Source organism: Equus asinus, chromosome 27, assembly GCF_041296235.1.
Source record: "Equus asinus isolate D_3611 breed Donkey chromosome 27, EquAss-T2T_v2, whole genome shotgun sequence".
Taxonomy (NCBI): Eukaryota; Metazoa; Chordata; class Mammalia; order Perissodactyla; family Equidae; genus Equus; species Equus asinus.
In genome coordinates this window covers 39,082,501-39,099,634 of record NC_091816.1, presented here as the reverse complement: position 1 = coordinate 39,099,634, position 17,134 = coordinate 39,082,501, and positions in this window count along the sequence as shown.

Genomic DNA, 17,134 nt, shown 5'->3' with positions numbered 1-17,134 from the left:
ACCTGCCGAGCATGCCGGAAGCACCTGCTCGACTCGCCAGAACCACCTGTCGGACACGCCAAAATCACCTGCCGGCTACGCCACAGCCAGTTGGTGAACACTCCGGAAACACCTGCCGGGCTGGCTGGAACCACCTGCCAGTCACGCCAACATCACCTGCCAGCTACGCCAGAACCACTTGGCGGAGACTCCAGAAACACCTGTTGGGCCAGCCGGAACCACCTCTCAGACGTGCCAGAACCATGTGCCTGAGATGCTGGAACCACACCCCGAACAGACCGAAACCACCTGCCAGACCCAACTGAACCACCTGCCGAGCACGCAGGAACAACCTGCTCGACTCGCCGGAACCACCTGCCGGGCGCAGAGGAAGCACCTGCTGAGCGCGCCGGAGCCACCTGCTCGCCTCGCCGGAACCACCTGCCGGGCCCTAACCCTAACCCTAACCCGAACCCTATCCCCAAACCCTAACCGTAACCTTAACCCCTAACCCTAAGCCTAACCCTAAACCCTAACCCAACCGTAACCCTAACCCTAACCCTATCCCTAACCCTAACCTGACGGACAGGCTGGAACCAGCTGCTCAACTCGCCGGAACCACCTGCCAGACATGCCAGAACCACCTGCCGAGCACGCCGGAGCCACCTGCTGGACTCACCAGAACCACCTGCCTGACAGGCCAAAATCAACAGCTGGCTATGAGAGAACCACCTGGCAGACAATCCGCAATAACCTGCCAGGCATGCAGGCACCACCTCTCAGACGTAAGAGAACCACGTGCCGGACACGCTGGAACCACGTCCTGGACAGACTGGAACCACCTGCCGGACATGCCTGGACCACCTGCCGAGCACGCCGGAACCACCTGCTCGACTCGCAGGACCCATGTGCCAGACACGCCAAAATGAACTGCCGGCTACACCAGAACCACTTACCGGACACTCCGGAATAACCTGCCCGGCATGCCAGAACCACCTCTCAGAAGTGCCAGAAGCACGTGCTGGACATGCCGGAACAACCTATCGGACAGAACGGAACAACCTGCCGGACACACCAAAATCACCTGCGGGCTACGCCAGAACCACTTGGAGGACTCTCCGGGAAAACCTGCCGGGCATGCTGGAACCACCTCTCAGACGTGCCTGAACCACGTGGCGGACACTCCGGAAACGCATGTCGGGCCGGCCGGAACCACCTCTCAGACGTGCCAGAACCTCATGCCGGACACCCCAGAACCACCTGCTGGACAGACCGGAAACACGTGCCGGACACGCCGGAACCACATGTTCGACTCGCTGGAACCACATTCTGGACATGGCAAAATCACCTGCCGCCTATGCCAGAACCGCTTGGCGAACACTCCGGAATCACCTGTCAGGCATGCCGGAACCACCTCTCAGACATGCCAGAACCACATGCCAATGACACTGGAAGCACCTGCCGAGCATGCCGGAAGCACCTGCTCGACTCGCCAGAACCACCTGTCGGACACGCCAAAATCACCTGCCGGCTACGCCACAGCCAGTTGGTGAACACTCCGGAAACACCTGCCGGGCTGGCTGGAACCACCTGCCAGTCACGCCAACATCACCTGCCAGCTACGCCAGAACCACTTGGCGGAGACTCCAGAAACACCTGTTGGGCCAGCCGGAACCACCTCTCAGACGTGCCAGAACCATGTGCCTGAGATGCTGGAACCACACCCCGAACAGACCGAAACCACCTGCCAGACCCAACTGAACCACCTGCCGAGCACGCAGGAACAACCTGCTCGCCTTGCCGGAACCACCTGCCGGGCACAGCGGAAGCACCTGCCGAGCGCGCCGGAGCCACCTGCTCGCCTCGCCGGAACCACCTGCCAGGCCCAGCGGAAGCACCTGCCGGGCGCGCCGGAGCCACCTGCTCGCCTCGCCGGAACCACCTGCCGGGCACAGCGGAAGCACCTGCCGAGCGCACGGGAGCCACCTGGTCGCCTCGCCGGAACCACCTGCCGGGCCCTAACCCTAACCCTAACCCTAACCCTATCCCCAAACCCTAACCCTACACCTAACCCTAAACCCTAACCCCAAACCCTAAACCCTAACCCTAACCGTAACCCTAACCCTATCCCTAACCCTAACCTGACGGACAGGCTGGAACCAGCTGCTCAACTCGCCGGAACCACCTGCCAGACATGCCAGAACCACCTGCCGAGCACGCCGGAGCCACCTGCTGGACTCACCAGAACCACCTGCCTGACAGGCCAAAATCAACAGCTGGCTATGAGAGAACCACCTGGCAGACAATCCGGAATAACCTGCCAGGCATGCAGGAACCACCTCTCAGACGTAAGAGAACCACGTGCCGGACACGCTGGAACCACGTCCTGGACAGACTGGAACCACCTGCCGGACATGCCTGGACCACCTGCCGAGCACGCCGGAACCACCTGCTCGACTCGCAGGACCCATGTGCCAGACACGCCAAAATGAACTGCCGGCTACACCAGAACCACTTACCGGACACTCCGGAATAACCTGCCCGGCATGCCAGAACCACCTCTCAGAAGTGCCAGAAGCACGTGCTGGACATGCCGGAACAACCTATCGGACAGAACGGAACAACCTGCCAGACACACCAAAATCACCTGCGGGCTACGCCAGAACCACTTGGAGGACTCTCCGGGAAAACCTGCCGGGCATGCTGGAACCACCTCTCAGACGTGCCTGAACCACGTGGCGGACACTCCGGAAACGCATGTCGGGCCGGCCGGAACCACCTCTCAGACGTGCCAGAACCTCATGCCGGACACCCCAGAACCACCTGCTGGACAGACCGGAAACACCTGCCGGACACGCCGGAACCACATGTTCGACTCGCTGGAACCACATTCTGGACATGGCAAAATCACCTGCCGCCTATGCCAGAACCGCTTGGCGAACACTCCGGAATCACCTGTCAGGCATGCCGGAACCACCTCTCAGACATGCCAGAACCACATGCCAATGACACCGGAAGCACCTGCCGAGCATGCCGGAAGCACCTGCTCGACTCGCCAGAACCACCTGTCGGACACGCCAAAATCACCTGCCGGCTACGCCACAGCCAGTTGGTGAACACTCCGGAAACACCTGCCGGGCTGGCTGGAACCACCTGCCAGTCACGCCAACATCACCTGCCAGCTACGCCAGAACCACTTGGCGGAGACTCCAGAAACACCTGTTGGGCCAGCCGGAACCACCTCTCAGACGTGCCAGAACCATGTGCCTGAGATGCTGGAACCACACCCCGAACAGACCGAAACCACCTGCCAGACCCAACTGAACCACCTGCCGAGCACGCAGGAACAACCTGCTCGACTCGCCGGAACCACCTGCCGGGCGCAGCGGAAGCACCTGCCGAGCGCGCCGGAGCCACCTGCTCGCCTCGCCGGAACCACCTGTCGGGCCCTAACCCTAACCCTAACCCTAACCCTATCCCCAAACCCTAACCCTAACCCTAACCCCTAACCCTAAGCCTAACCCTAAACCCTAACCCAACCGTAACCCTAACCCTAACCCTACCCCTAACCCTAACCCCTAACCCCAAACCCTAAACCCTAACCCTAACCGTAACCCTAACCCTATCCCTAACCCTAACCTGACGGACAGGCTGGAACCAGCTGCTCGCCTCGCCGGAACCACCTGCCGGGCGCAGCGGAAGCACCTGCCGAGCGCGCCGGAGCCACCTGCTCGCCTCGCCGGAACCACCTGCCGTGCGCAGCGGAGCACCTGCCGAGCGCGCCGGAGCCACCTGGTCGCCTCGCCGGAACCACCTGCCGGGCGCAGCGGAAGCACCTGCCGGGCGCGCCGGAGCCACCTGCTCGGCTCGCCGAAACCACCTGCCGGGCCCTAACCCTAACCCTAACCCTAACCCTATCCCCAAACCCTAACCCTAACCCTAACCGTAACCCTAACCCTATCCCTAACCCTAACCTGACGGACAGGCTGGAACCAGCTGCTCAACTCGCCGGAACCACCTGCCAGACATGCCAGAACCACCTGCCGAGCACGCCGGAGCCACCTGCTGGACTCACCAGAACCACCTGCCTGACAGGCCAAAATCAACAGCTGGCTATGAGAGAACCACCTGGCAGACAATCCGCAATAACCTGCCAGGCATGCAGGAACCACCTCTCAGACGTAAGAGAACCACGTGCCGGACACGCTGGAACCACGTCCTGGACAGACTGGAACCACCTGCCGGACATGCCTGGACCACCTGCCGAGCACGCCGGAACCACCTGCTCGACTCGCAGGACCCATGTGCCAGACATGCCAAAATGAACTGCCGGCTACACCAGAACCACTTACCGGACACTCCGGAATAACCTGCCCGGCATGCCAGAACCACCTCTCAGAAGTGCCAGAAGCACGTGCTGGACATGCCGGAACAACCTATCGGACAGAACGGAACAACCTGCCGGACACACCAAAATCACCTGCGGGCTACGCCAGAACCACTTGGAGGACTCTCCGGGAAAACCTGCCGGGCATGCTGGAACCACCTCTCAGACGTGCCTGAACCACGTGGCGGACACTCCGGAAACGCATGTCGGGCCGGCCGGAACCACCTCTCAGACGTGCCAGAACCTCATGCCGGACACCCCAGAACCACCTGCTGGACAGACCGGAAACACCTGCCGGACACGCCGGAACCACATGTTCGACTCGCTGGAACCACATTCTGGACATGGCAAAATCACCTGCCACCTATGCCAGAACCGCTTGGCGAACACTCCGGAATCACCTGTCAGGCATGCCGGAACCACCTCTCAGACATGCCAGAACCACATGCCAATGACACCGGAAGCACCTGCCGAGCATGCCGGAAGCACCTGCTCGACTCGCCAGAACCACCTGTCTGACACGCCAAAATCACCTGCCGGCTACGCCACAGCCAGTTGGTGAACACTCCGGAAACACCTGCCGGGCTGGCTGGAACCACCTGCCAGTCACGCCAACATCACCTGCCAGCTACGCCAGAACCACTTGGCGGAGACTCCAGAAACACCTGTTGGGCCAGCCGGAACCACCTCTCAGACGTGCCAGAACCATGTGCCTGAGATGCTGGAACCACACCCCGAACAGACCGAAACCACCTGCCAGACCCAACTGAACCACCTGCCGAGCACGCAGAAACAACCTGCTCGCCTCGCCGGAACCACCTGCCGGGCGCAGCGGAAGCACCTGCCGAGCGCGCCGGAGCCACCTGCTCGCCTCGCCGGAACCACCTGCCCGGCACGCCGGAGCCACCTGCTCGCCTCGCCGGAACCACCTGCCAGGCCCAGCGGAAGCACCTGCCGGGCGCGCCGGAGCCACCTGCTCGCCTCACCGGAACCACCTGCCGGGCGCAGCGGAAGCACCTGCCGAGCGCGTCGGAGCCACCTGCTAGCCTCGCCGGAACCACCTGCCGGGCCCAGCGGAAGAACCTGCCGAGCGCACCGCAGCCACCTGCTCGCCTCTCCGGAACCACCTGCCGGGCGCAGCGGAAGCACCTACCGAGCACGCCGGAGCCACCTGCTCGCCTCGCCGGAACCACCTGCCGGGCGCAGCGGAAGCACCTGCCGAGCGCGCCGGAGCCACCTGCTCGCCTCGCCGGAACCACCTGCCGGGCGCAGCGGACGCACCTGCCGGGCGCGCCGGAGCCACCTGCTCGGCTCGCCGGAACCACCTGCCGGGCCCTAACCCTAACCCTAACCCTAACCCTATCCCCAAACCCTAACCCTAACCCTAACCCCTAACCCTAAGCCTAACCCTAAACCCTAACCCAACCGTAACCCTAACCCTAACCCTACCCCTAACCCTAACCCCTAACCCCAAACCCTAAACCCTAACCCTAACCGTAACCCTAACCCTATCCCTAACCCTAACCTGACGGACAGGCTGGAACCAGCTGCTCAACTCGCCGGAACCACCTGCCAGACATGCCAGAACCACCTGCCGAGCACGCCGGAGCCACCTGCTGGACTCACCAGAACCACCTGCCTGACAGGCCAAAATCAACAGCTGGCTATGAGAGAACCACCTGGCAGACAATCCGCAATAACCTGCCAGGCATGCAGGAACCACCTCTCAGACGTAAGAGAACCACGTGCCGGACACGCTGGAACCACGTCCTGGACAGACTGGAACCACCTGCCGGACATGCCTGGACCACCTGCCGAGCACGCCGGAACCACCTGCTCGACTCGCAGGACCCATGTGCCAGACACGCCAAAATGAACTGCCGGCTACACCAGAACCACTTACCGGACACTCCGGAATAACCTGCCCGGCATGCCAGAACCACCTCTCAGAAGTGCCAGAAGCACGTGCTGGACATGCCGGAACAACCTATCGGACAGAACGGAACAACCTGCCGGACACACCAAAATCACCTGCGGGCTACGCCAGAACCACTTGGAGGACTCTCCGGGAAAACCTGCCGGGCATGCTGGAACCACCTCTCAGACGTGCCTGAACCACGTGGCGGACACTCCGGAAACGCATGTCGGGCCGGCCGGAACCACCTCTCAGACGTGCCAGAACCTCATGCCGGACACCCCAGAACCACCTGCTGGACAGACCGGAAACACCTGCCGGACACGCCGGATCCACATGTTCGACTCGCTGGAACCACATTCTGGACATGGCAAAATCACCTGCCACCTATGCCAGAACCGCTTGGCGAACACTCCGGAATCACCTGTCAGGCATGCCGGAACCACCTCTCAGACATGCCAGAACCACATGCCAATGACACCGGAAGCACCTGCCGAGCATGCCGGAAGCACCTGCTCGACTCGCCAGAACCACCTGTCTGACACGCCAAAATCACCTGCCGGCTACGCCACAGCCAGTTGGTGAACACTCCGGAAACACCTGCCGGGCTGGCTGGAACCACCTGCCAGTCACGCCAACATCACCTGCCAGCTACGCCAGAACCACTTGGCGGAGACTCCAGAAACACCTGTTGGGCCAGCCGGAACCACCTCTCAGACGTGCCAGAACCATGTGCCTGAGATGCTGGAACCACACCCCGAACAGACCGAAACCACCTGCCAGACCCAACTGAACCACCTGCCGAGCACGCAGAAACAACCTGCTCGCCTCGCCGGAACCACCTGCCGGGCGCAGCGGAAGCACCTGCCGAGCGCGCCGGAGCCACCTGCTCGCCTCGCCGGAACCACCTGCCCGGCACGCCGGAGCCACCTGCTCGCCTCGCCGGAACCACCTGCCAGGCCCAGCGGAAGCACCTGCCGGGCGCGCCGGAGCCACCTGCTCGCCTCGCCGGAACAACCTGCCGGGCGCAGAGGAAGCACCTGCCGAGCGCGCCGGAGCCACCTGCTCGCCTCGCCGGAACCACCTGCCGGGCGCAGCGGAAGCACCTGCCGGGCGCGCCGGAGCCACCTGCTCGCCTCGCCGGAACCGCCTGACGGGCCCAGCGGAAGCACTTGCCGAGCGCGCCGGAGCCATCTGCTCGCCTCGCCGGAACCACCTGCCGGGCGCAGGGGAAGCACCTGCCGGGCACGCCGGAGCCACCTGCTCAGCTCGCCGGAACCACCTGCCGGGCCCTAACCCTAACCCTAACCCTAACCCTATCCCCAAACCCTAACCCTAACCCTAACCCCTAACCCTAAGCCTAACCCTAAACCCTAACCCAACCGTAACCCTAACCCTAACCCTACCCCTAACCCTAACCCCTAACCCCAAACCCTAAACCCTAACCCTAACCGTAACCCTAACCCTATCCCTAACCCTAACCCGACGGACAGGCTGGAACCAGCTGCTCAACTCGCCGGAACCACCTGCCAGACATGCCAGAACCACCTGCCGAGCACGCCGGAGCCACCTGCTGGACTCACCAGAACCACCTGCCTGACAGGCCAAAATCAACAGCTGGCTATGAGAGAACCACCTGGCAGACAATCCGCAATAACCTGCCAGGCATGCAGGAACCACCTCTCAGACGTAAGAGAACCACGTGCCGGACACGCTGGAACCACGTCCTGGACAGACTGGAACCACCTGCCGGACATGCCTGGACCACCTGCCGAGCACGCCGGAACCACCTGCTCGACTCGCAGGACCCATGTGCCAGACACGCCAAAATGAACTGCCGGCTACACCAGAACCACTTACCGGACACTCCGGAATAACCTGCCCGGCATGCCAGAACCACCTCTCAGAAGTGCCAGAAGCACGTGCTGGACATGCCGGAACAACCTATCGGACAGAACGGAACAACCTGCCGGACACACCAAAATCACCTGCGGGCTACGCCAGAACCACTTGGAGGACTCTCCGGGAAAACCTGCCGGGCATGCTGGAACCACCTCTCAGACGTGCCTGAACCACGTGGCGGACACTCCGGAAACGCATGTCGGGCCGGCCGGAACCACCTCTCAGACGTGCCAGAACCTCATGCCGGACACCCCAGAACCACCTGCTGGACAGACCGGAAACACCTGCCGGACACGCCGGAACCACATGTTCGACTCGCTGGAACCACATTCTGGACATGGCAAAATCACCTGCCGCCTATGCCAGAACCGCTTGGCGAACACTCCGGAATCACCTGTCAGGCATGCCGGAACCACCTCTCAGACATGCCAGAACCACATGCCAATGACACCGGAAGCACCTGCCGAGCATGCCGGAAGCACCTGCTCGACTCGCCAGAACCACCTGTCGGACATGCCAAAATCACCTGCCGGCTACGCCACAGCCAGTTGGTGAACACTCCGGAAACACCTGCCGGGCTGGATGGAACCACCTGCCAGTCACGCCAACATCACCTGCCAGCTACGCCAGAACCACTTGGCGGAGACCCAAGAAACACCTGTTGGGCCAGCCGGAACCACCTCTCAGACGTGCCAGAACCATGTGCCTGAGATGCTGGAACCACACCCCGAACAGACCGAAACCACCTGCCAGACCCAACTGAACCATCTGCCGAGCACGCAGGCACAACCTGCTCGACTCGCCGGAACCACCTGCCGGGCGCAGCGGAAGCACCTGCCGGGCGCGCCGGAGCCACCTGCTCGCCTCGCCGGAACCACCTGCCGGGCCCAGCAGAAGCACCTGCCGAACGCGCCGGAGCCACCTGATCGCCTCGCCGGAACCGCCTGCCGGGCCCAGCGGAAGCAATTGCCGAGCGCGCCGGAGCCACCTGCTCGCCTCGCCGGAACCACCTGCCGGGCGCAGCGGAAGCACCTGCCGGGCGCGCCGGAGCCACCTGCTCGCCTCGCCGGAACCACCTGCCGGGCCCAGCGGAAGCACCTGCCGAGCGCACCGGAGCCACCTGCTCGGCTCGCCGGAACCACCTGCCGGGCCCTAACCCTAACCCTAACCCTAACCCTATCCCCAAACCCTAACCCTAACCCTAACCCCTAACCCTAAGCCTAACCCTAAACCCTAACCCAACCGTAACCCTAACCCGAACCCTACCCCTAACCCTAACCCCTAACCCCAAACCCTAAACCCTAACCCTAACCGTAACCCTAACCCTATCCCTAACCCTAACCTGACGGACAGGCTGGAACCAGCTGCTCAACTCGCTGGAACCACCTGCCACACATGCCAGAACCACCTGCCGAGCACGCCGGAGCCACCTGCTGGACTCACCAGAACCACCTGCCTGACAGGCCAAAATCAACAGCTGGCTATGAGAGAACCACCTGGCAGACAATCCGCAATAACCTGCCAGGCATGCAGGAACCACCTCTCAGACGTAAGAGAACCACGTGCCGGACACGCTGGAACCACGTCCTGGACAGACTGGAACCACCTGCCGGACATGCCTGGACCACCTGCCGAGCACGCCGGAACCACCTGCTCGACTCGCAGGACCCATGTGCCAGACACGCCAAAATGAACTGCCGGCTACACCAGAACCACTTACCGGACACTCCGGAATAACCTGCCCGGCATGCCAGAACCACCTCTCAGAAGTGCCAGAAGCACGTGCTGGACATGCCGGAACAACCTATCGGACAGAACGGAACAACCTGCCGGACACACCAAAATCACCTGCGGGCTACGCCAGAACCACTTGGAGGACTCTCCGGGAAAACCTGCCGGGCATGCTGGAACCACCTCTCAGACGTGCCTGAACCACGTGGCGGACACTCCGGAAACGCATGTCGGGCCGGCCGGAACCACCTCTCAGACGTGCCAGAACCTCATGCCGGACACCCCAGAACCACCTGCTGGACAGACCGGAAACACCTGCCGGACACGCCGGAACCACATGTTCGACTCGCTGGAACCACATTCTGGACATGGCAAAATCACCTGCCGCCTATGCCAGAACCGCTTGGCGAACACTCCGGAATCACCTGTCAGGCATGCCGGAACCACCTCTCAGACATGTCAGAACCACATGCCAATGACACCGGAAGCACCTGCCGAGCATGCCGGAAGCACCTGCTCGACTCGCCAGAACCACCTGTCGGACATGCCAAAATCACCTGCCGGCTACGCCACAGCCAGTTGGTGAACACTCCGGAAACACCTGCCGGGCTGGATGGAACCACCTGCCAGTCACGCCAACATCACCTGCCAGCTACGCCAGAACCACTTGGCGGAGACCCAAGAAACACCTGTTGGGCCAGCCGGAACCACCTCTCAGACGTGCCAGAACCATGTGCCTGAGATGCTGGAACCACACCCCGAACAGACCGAAACCACCTGCCAGACCCAACTGAACCACCTGCCGAGCACGCAGGCACAACCTGCTCGACTCGCCGGAACCACCTGCAGGGCGCAGCGGAAGCACCTGCCGAGCGCGCCGGAGCCACCTGCTCGCCGCGCTGGAACCACCTGCCGGGCCCAGCGGAAGCACCTGCCGAGCGCGCCGGAGCCACCTGCTCGCCTCGCCGGAACCACCTGCCGGGCGCAGCGGAAGCACCTGCCGGGCGCGCCGGAGCCACCTGCTCGCCTCGCCGGAACCACCTGCCGGGCCCAGCGGAAGCACTTGCCGAGCGCGCCGGAGCCACCTGCTCGCCTCGCCGGAACCACCTGCCGGGCGCAGCGGAAGCACCTGCCGGGCGCGCCGGAGCCACCTGCTCGGCTCTCCGGAACCACCTGTCGGGCCCTAACCCTAACCCTAACCCTAACCCTATCCCCAAACCCTAACCCTAACCCTAACCCCTAACCCTAAGCCTAACCCTAAACCCTAACCCAACCGTAACCCTAATCCTAACCCTACCCCTAACCCTAACCCCTAACCCCAAACCCTAAACCCTAACCCTAACCGTAACCCTAACCCTATCCCTAACCCTAACCTGACGGACAGGCTGGAACCAGCTGCTCAACTCGCCGGAACCACCTGCCAGACATGCCAGAACCACCTGCCGAGCACGCCGGAGCCACCTGCTGGACTCACCAGAACCACCTGCCTGACAGGCCAAAATCAACAGCTGGCTATGAGAGAACCACCTGGCAGACAATCCGCAATAACCTGCCAGGCATGCAGGAACCACCTCTCAGACGTAAGAGAACCACGTGCCGGACACGCTGGAACCACGTCCTGGACAGACTGGAACCACCTGCCGGACATGCCTGGACCACCTGCCGAGCACGCCGGAACCACCTGCTCGACTCGCAGGACCCATGTGCCAGACACGCCAAAATGAACTGCCGGCTACACCAGAACCACTTACCGGACACTCCGGAATAACCTGCCCGGCATGCCAGAACCACCTCTCAGAAGTGCCAGAAGCACGTGCTGGACATGCCGGAACAACCTATCGGACAGAACGGAACAACCTGCCGGACACACCAAAATCACCTGCGGGCTACGCCAGAACCACTTGGAGGACTCTCCGGGAAAACCTGCCGGGCATGCTGGAACCACCTCTCAGACGTGCCTGAACCACGTGGCGGACACTCCGGAAACGCATGTCGGGCCGGCCGGAACCACCTCTCAGACGTGCCAGAACCTCATGCCGGACACCCCAGAACCACCTGCTGGACAGACCAGAAACACCTGCCGGACACGCCGGAACCACATGTTCGACTCGCTGGAACCACATTCTGGACATGGCAAAATCACCTGCCGCCTATGCCAGAACCGCTTGGCGAACACTCCGGAATCACCTGTCAGGCATGCCGGAACCACCTCTCAGACATGCCAGAACCACATGCCAATGACACCGGAAGCACCTGCCGAGCATGCCGGAAGCACCTGCTCGACTCGCCAGAACCACCTGTCGGACACGCCAAAATCACCTGCCGGCTACGCCACAGCCAGTTGGTGAACACTCCGGAAACACCTGCCGGGCTGGCTGGAACCACCTGCCAGTCACGCCAACATCACCTGCCAGCTACGCCAGAACCACTTGGCGGAGACTCCAGAAACACCTGTTGGGCCAGCCGGAACCACCTCTCAGACGTGCCAGAACCATGTGCCTGAGATGCTGGAACCACACCCCGAACAGACCGAAACCACCTGCCAGACCCAACTGAACCACCTGCCGAGCACGCAGGAACAACCTGCTCGACTCGCCGGAACCACCTGCCGGGCGCAGCGGAAGCACCTGCCGAGCGCGCCGGAGCCACCTGCTCGCCTCGCTGGAACCACCTGCCGGGCCCAGCGGAAGCACCTGCCGAGCGCGCCGGAGCCACCTGCTCGCCTCGCCGGAACCACCTGCCGGGCGCTGCGGAAGCACCTGCCGGGCGAGCCGGAGCCACCTGCTCGCCTCGCCGGAACCGCCTGCCGGGCCCAGCGGAAGCACTTGCCGAGCGCCCCGGAGCCACCTGCTCGCCTCGCCGGAACCACCTGCCGGGCGCAGCGGAAGCACCTGCCGGGCGCGCCGGAGCCACCTGCTCGGCTCGCCGGAACCACCTGTCGGGCCCTAACCCTAACCCTAACCCTAACCCTATCCCCAAACCCTAACCCTAACCCTAACCCCTAACCCTAAGCCTAACCCTAAACCCTAACCCAACCGTGACCCTAACCCTAACCCTACCCCTAACCCTAACCCCTAACCCCAAACCCTAAACCCTAACCCTAACCGTAACCCTAACCCTATCCCTAACCGCTAACCTGACGGACAGGCTGGAACCAGCTGCTCAACTCGCCGGAACCACCTGCCAGACATGCCAGAACCACCTGCCGAGCACGCCGGAGCCACCTGCTGGACTCACCAGAACCACCTGCCTGACAGGCCAAAATCAACAGCTGGCTATGAGAGAACCACCTGGCAGACAATCCGCAATAACCTGCCAGGCATGCAGGCACCACCTCTCAGACGTAAGGGAACCACGTGCCGGACACGCTGGAACCACGTCCTGGACAGACTGGAACCACCTGCCGGACATGCCTGGACCACCTGCCGAGCACGCCGGAACCACCTGCTCGACTCGCAGGACCCATGTGCCAGACACGCCAAAATGAACTGCCGGCTACACCAGAACCACTTACCGGACACTCCGGAATAACCTGCCCGGCATGCCAGAACCACCTCTCAGAAGTGCCAGAAGCACGTGCTGGACATGCCGGAACAACCTATCGGACAGAACGGAACAACCTGCCGGACACACCAAAATCACCTGCGGGCTACGCCAGAACCACTTGGAGGACTCTCCGGGAAAACCTGCCAGGCATGCTGGAACCACCTCTCAGACGTGCCTGAACCACGTGACGGACACTCCGGAAACGCATGTCGGGCCGGCCGGAACCACCTCTCAGACGTGCCAGAACCTCATGCCGGACACCCCAGAACCACCTGCTGGACAGACCGGAAACACCTGCCGGACACGCCGGAACCACATGTTCGACTCGCTGGAACCACATTCTGGACATGGCAAAATCACCTGCCGCCTATGCCAGAACCGCTTGGCGAACACTCCGGAATCACCTGTCAGGCATGCCGGAACCACCTCTCAGACATGCCAGAACCACATGCCAATGACACCGGAAGCACCTGCCGAGCATGCCGGAAGCACCTGCTCGACTCGCCAGAACCACCTGTCGGACATGCCAAAATCACCTGCCGGCTACGCCACAGCCAGTTGGTGAACACTCCGGAAACACCTGCCGGGCTGGATGGAACCACCTGCCAGTCACGCCAACATCACCTGCCAGCTACGCCAGAACCACTTGGCGGAGACTCCAGAAACACCTGTTGGGCCAGCCGGAACCACCTCTCAGACGTGCCAGAACCATGTGCCTGAGATGCTGGAACCACACCCCGAACAGACCGAAACCACCTGCCAGACCCAACTGAACCACCTGCCGAGCACGCAGGAACAACCTGCTCGACTCGCCGGAACCACCTGCCGGGCGCAGCGGAAGCACCTGCCGAGCGCGCCGGAGCCACCTGCTCGCCTCGCTGGAACCACCTGCCGGGCCCAGCGGAAGCACCTGCCGAGCGCGCCGGAGCCACCTGCTCGCCTCGCCGGAACCACCTGCCGGGCGCAGCGGAAGCACCTGCCGGGCGCGCCGGAGCCACCTGCTCGCCTCGCCGGAACCGCCTGCCGGGCCCAGCGGAAGCACTTGCCGAGCGCGCCGGAGCCACCTGCTCGCCTCGCCGGAACCACCTGCCGGGCCCAGCGGAAGCACCTGCCGAGCGCGCCGGAGCCACCTGGTCGCCTCGCCGGAACCACCTGCCGGGCGCAGCGGAAGCAACTGCCGGGCGCGCCGGAGCCACCTGCTCGGCTCGCCGGAACCGCCTGCCGGGCCCAGCGGAAGCACTTGCCGAGCGCGCCGGAGCCACCTGCTCGCCTCGCCAGAACCACCTGCCGGGCGCAGCGGAAGCACCTGCCGGGCGCGCCGGAGCCACCTGCTCGGCTCGCCGGAACCACCTGTCGGGCCCTAACCCTAACCCTAACCCTAACCCTATCCCCAAACCCTAACCCTAACCCTAACCCCTAACCCTAAGCCTAACCCTAAACCCTAACCCAACCGTAACCCTAACCCTAACCCTACCCCTAACCCTAACCCCTAACCCCAAACCCTAAACCCTAACCCTAACCGTAACCCTAACCCTATCCCTAACCCTAACCTGACGGACAGGCTGGAACCAGCTGCTCAACTCGCCGGAACCACCTGCCAGACATGCCAGAACCACCTGCCGAGCACGCCGGAGCCACCTGCTGGACTCACCAGAACCACCTGCCTGACAGGCCAAAATCAACAGCTGGCTATGAGAGAACCACCTGGCAGACAATCCGCAATAACCTGCCAGGCATGCAGGAACCACCTCTCAGACGTAAGAGAACCACGTGCCGGACACGCTGGAACCACGTCCTGGACAGACTGGAACCACCTGCCGGACATGCCTGGACCACCTGCCGAGCACGCCGGAACCACCTGCTCGACTCGCAGGACCCATGTGCCAGACACGCCAAAATGAACTGCCGGCTACACCAGAACCACTTACCGGACACTCCGGAATAACCTGCCCGGCATGCCAGAACCACCTCTCAGAAGTGCCAGAAGCACGTGCTGGACATGCCGGAACAACCTATCGGACAGAACGGAACAACCTGCCAGACACACCAAAATCACCTGCGGGCTACGCCAGAACCACTTGGAGGACTCTCCGGGAAAACCTGCCGGGCATGCTGGAACCACCTCTCAGACGTGCCTGAACCACGTGGCGGACACTCCGGAAACGCATGTCGGGCCGGCCGGAACCACCTCTCAGACGTGCCAGAACCTCATGCCGGACACCCCAGAACCACCTGCTGGACAGACCGGAAACACCTGCCGGACACGCCGGAACCACATGTTCGACTTGCTGGAACCACATTCTGGACATGGCAAAATCACCTGCCGCCTATGCCAGAACCGCTTGGCGAACACTCCGGAATCACCTGTCAGGCATGCCGGAACCACCTCTCAGACATGCCAGAACCACATGCCAATGACACCGGAAGCACCTGCCGAGCATGCCGGAAGCACCTGCTCGACTCGCCAGAACCACCTGTCTGACACGCCAAAATCACCTGCCGGCTACGCCACAGCCAGTTGGTGAACACTCCGGAAACACCTGCCGGGCTGGCTGGAACCACCTGCCAGTCACGCCAACATCACCTGCCAGCTACGCCAGAACCACTTGGCGGAGACTCCAGAAACACCTGTTGGGCCAGCCGGAACCACCTCTCAGACGTGCCAGAACCATGTGCCTGAGATGCTGGAACCACACCCCGAACAGACCGAAACCACCTGACAGACCCAACTGAACCACCTGCCGAGTACGCAGGAACAACCTGCTCGCCTCGTCGGAACCACCTGCCGGGCGCAGCGGAAGCACCTGCCGGGCGCGCCGGAGCCACCTGCTCGCCTCACCGGAACCACCTGCCGGGCGCAGCGGAAGCACCTGCCGGGCGCGCCAGAGCCACCTGCTCGCCTCGCCGGAACCACCTGCCAGGCCCAGCGGAAGCACCTGCCGGGCGCGCCGGAGCCACCTGCTCGCCTCGCCGGAACCACCTGCCGGGCGCAGCGGAAGCACCTGCCGGGCGCGCCGGAGCCACCTGCTCGGCGCGCCGGAACCACCTGCCGGGCCCTAACCCTAACCCTAACCCTAACCCTATCCCCAAACCCTAACCCTAACCCTAACCCCTAACCCTAAGCCTAACCCTAAACCCTAACCCAACCGTAACCCTAACCCTAACCCTACCCCTAACCCTAACCCCTAACCCCAAACCCTAAACCCTAACCCTAACCGTAACCCTAGCACTATCCCTAACCCTAACCTGACGGACAGGCTGGAACCAGCTGCTCAACTCGCCGGAACCACCTGCCAGACATGCCAGAACCACCTGCCGAGCACGCCGGAGCCACCTGCTGGACTCACCAGAACCACCTGCCTGACAGGCCAAAATCAACAGCTGGCTATGAGAGAACCACCTGGCAGACAATCCGAAATAACCTGCCAGGCATGCAGGCACCACCTCTCAGACGTAAGGGAACCACGTGCCGGACACGCTGGAACCACGTCCTGGACAGACTGGAACCACCTGCCGGACATGCCTGGACCACCTGCCGAGCACGCCGGAACCACCTGCTCGACTCGCAGGACCCATGTGCCAGACACGCCAAAATGAACTGCCGGCTACACCAGAACCACTTACCGGACACTCCGGAATAACCTGCCCGGCATGCCAGAACCACCTCTCAGAAG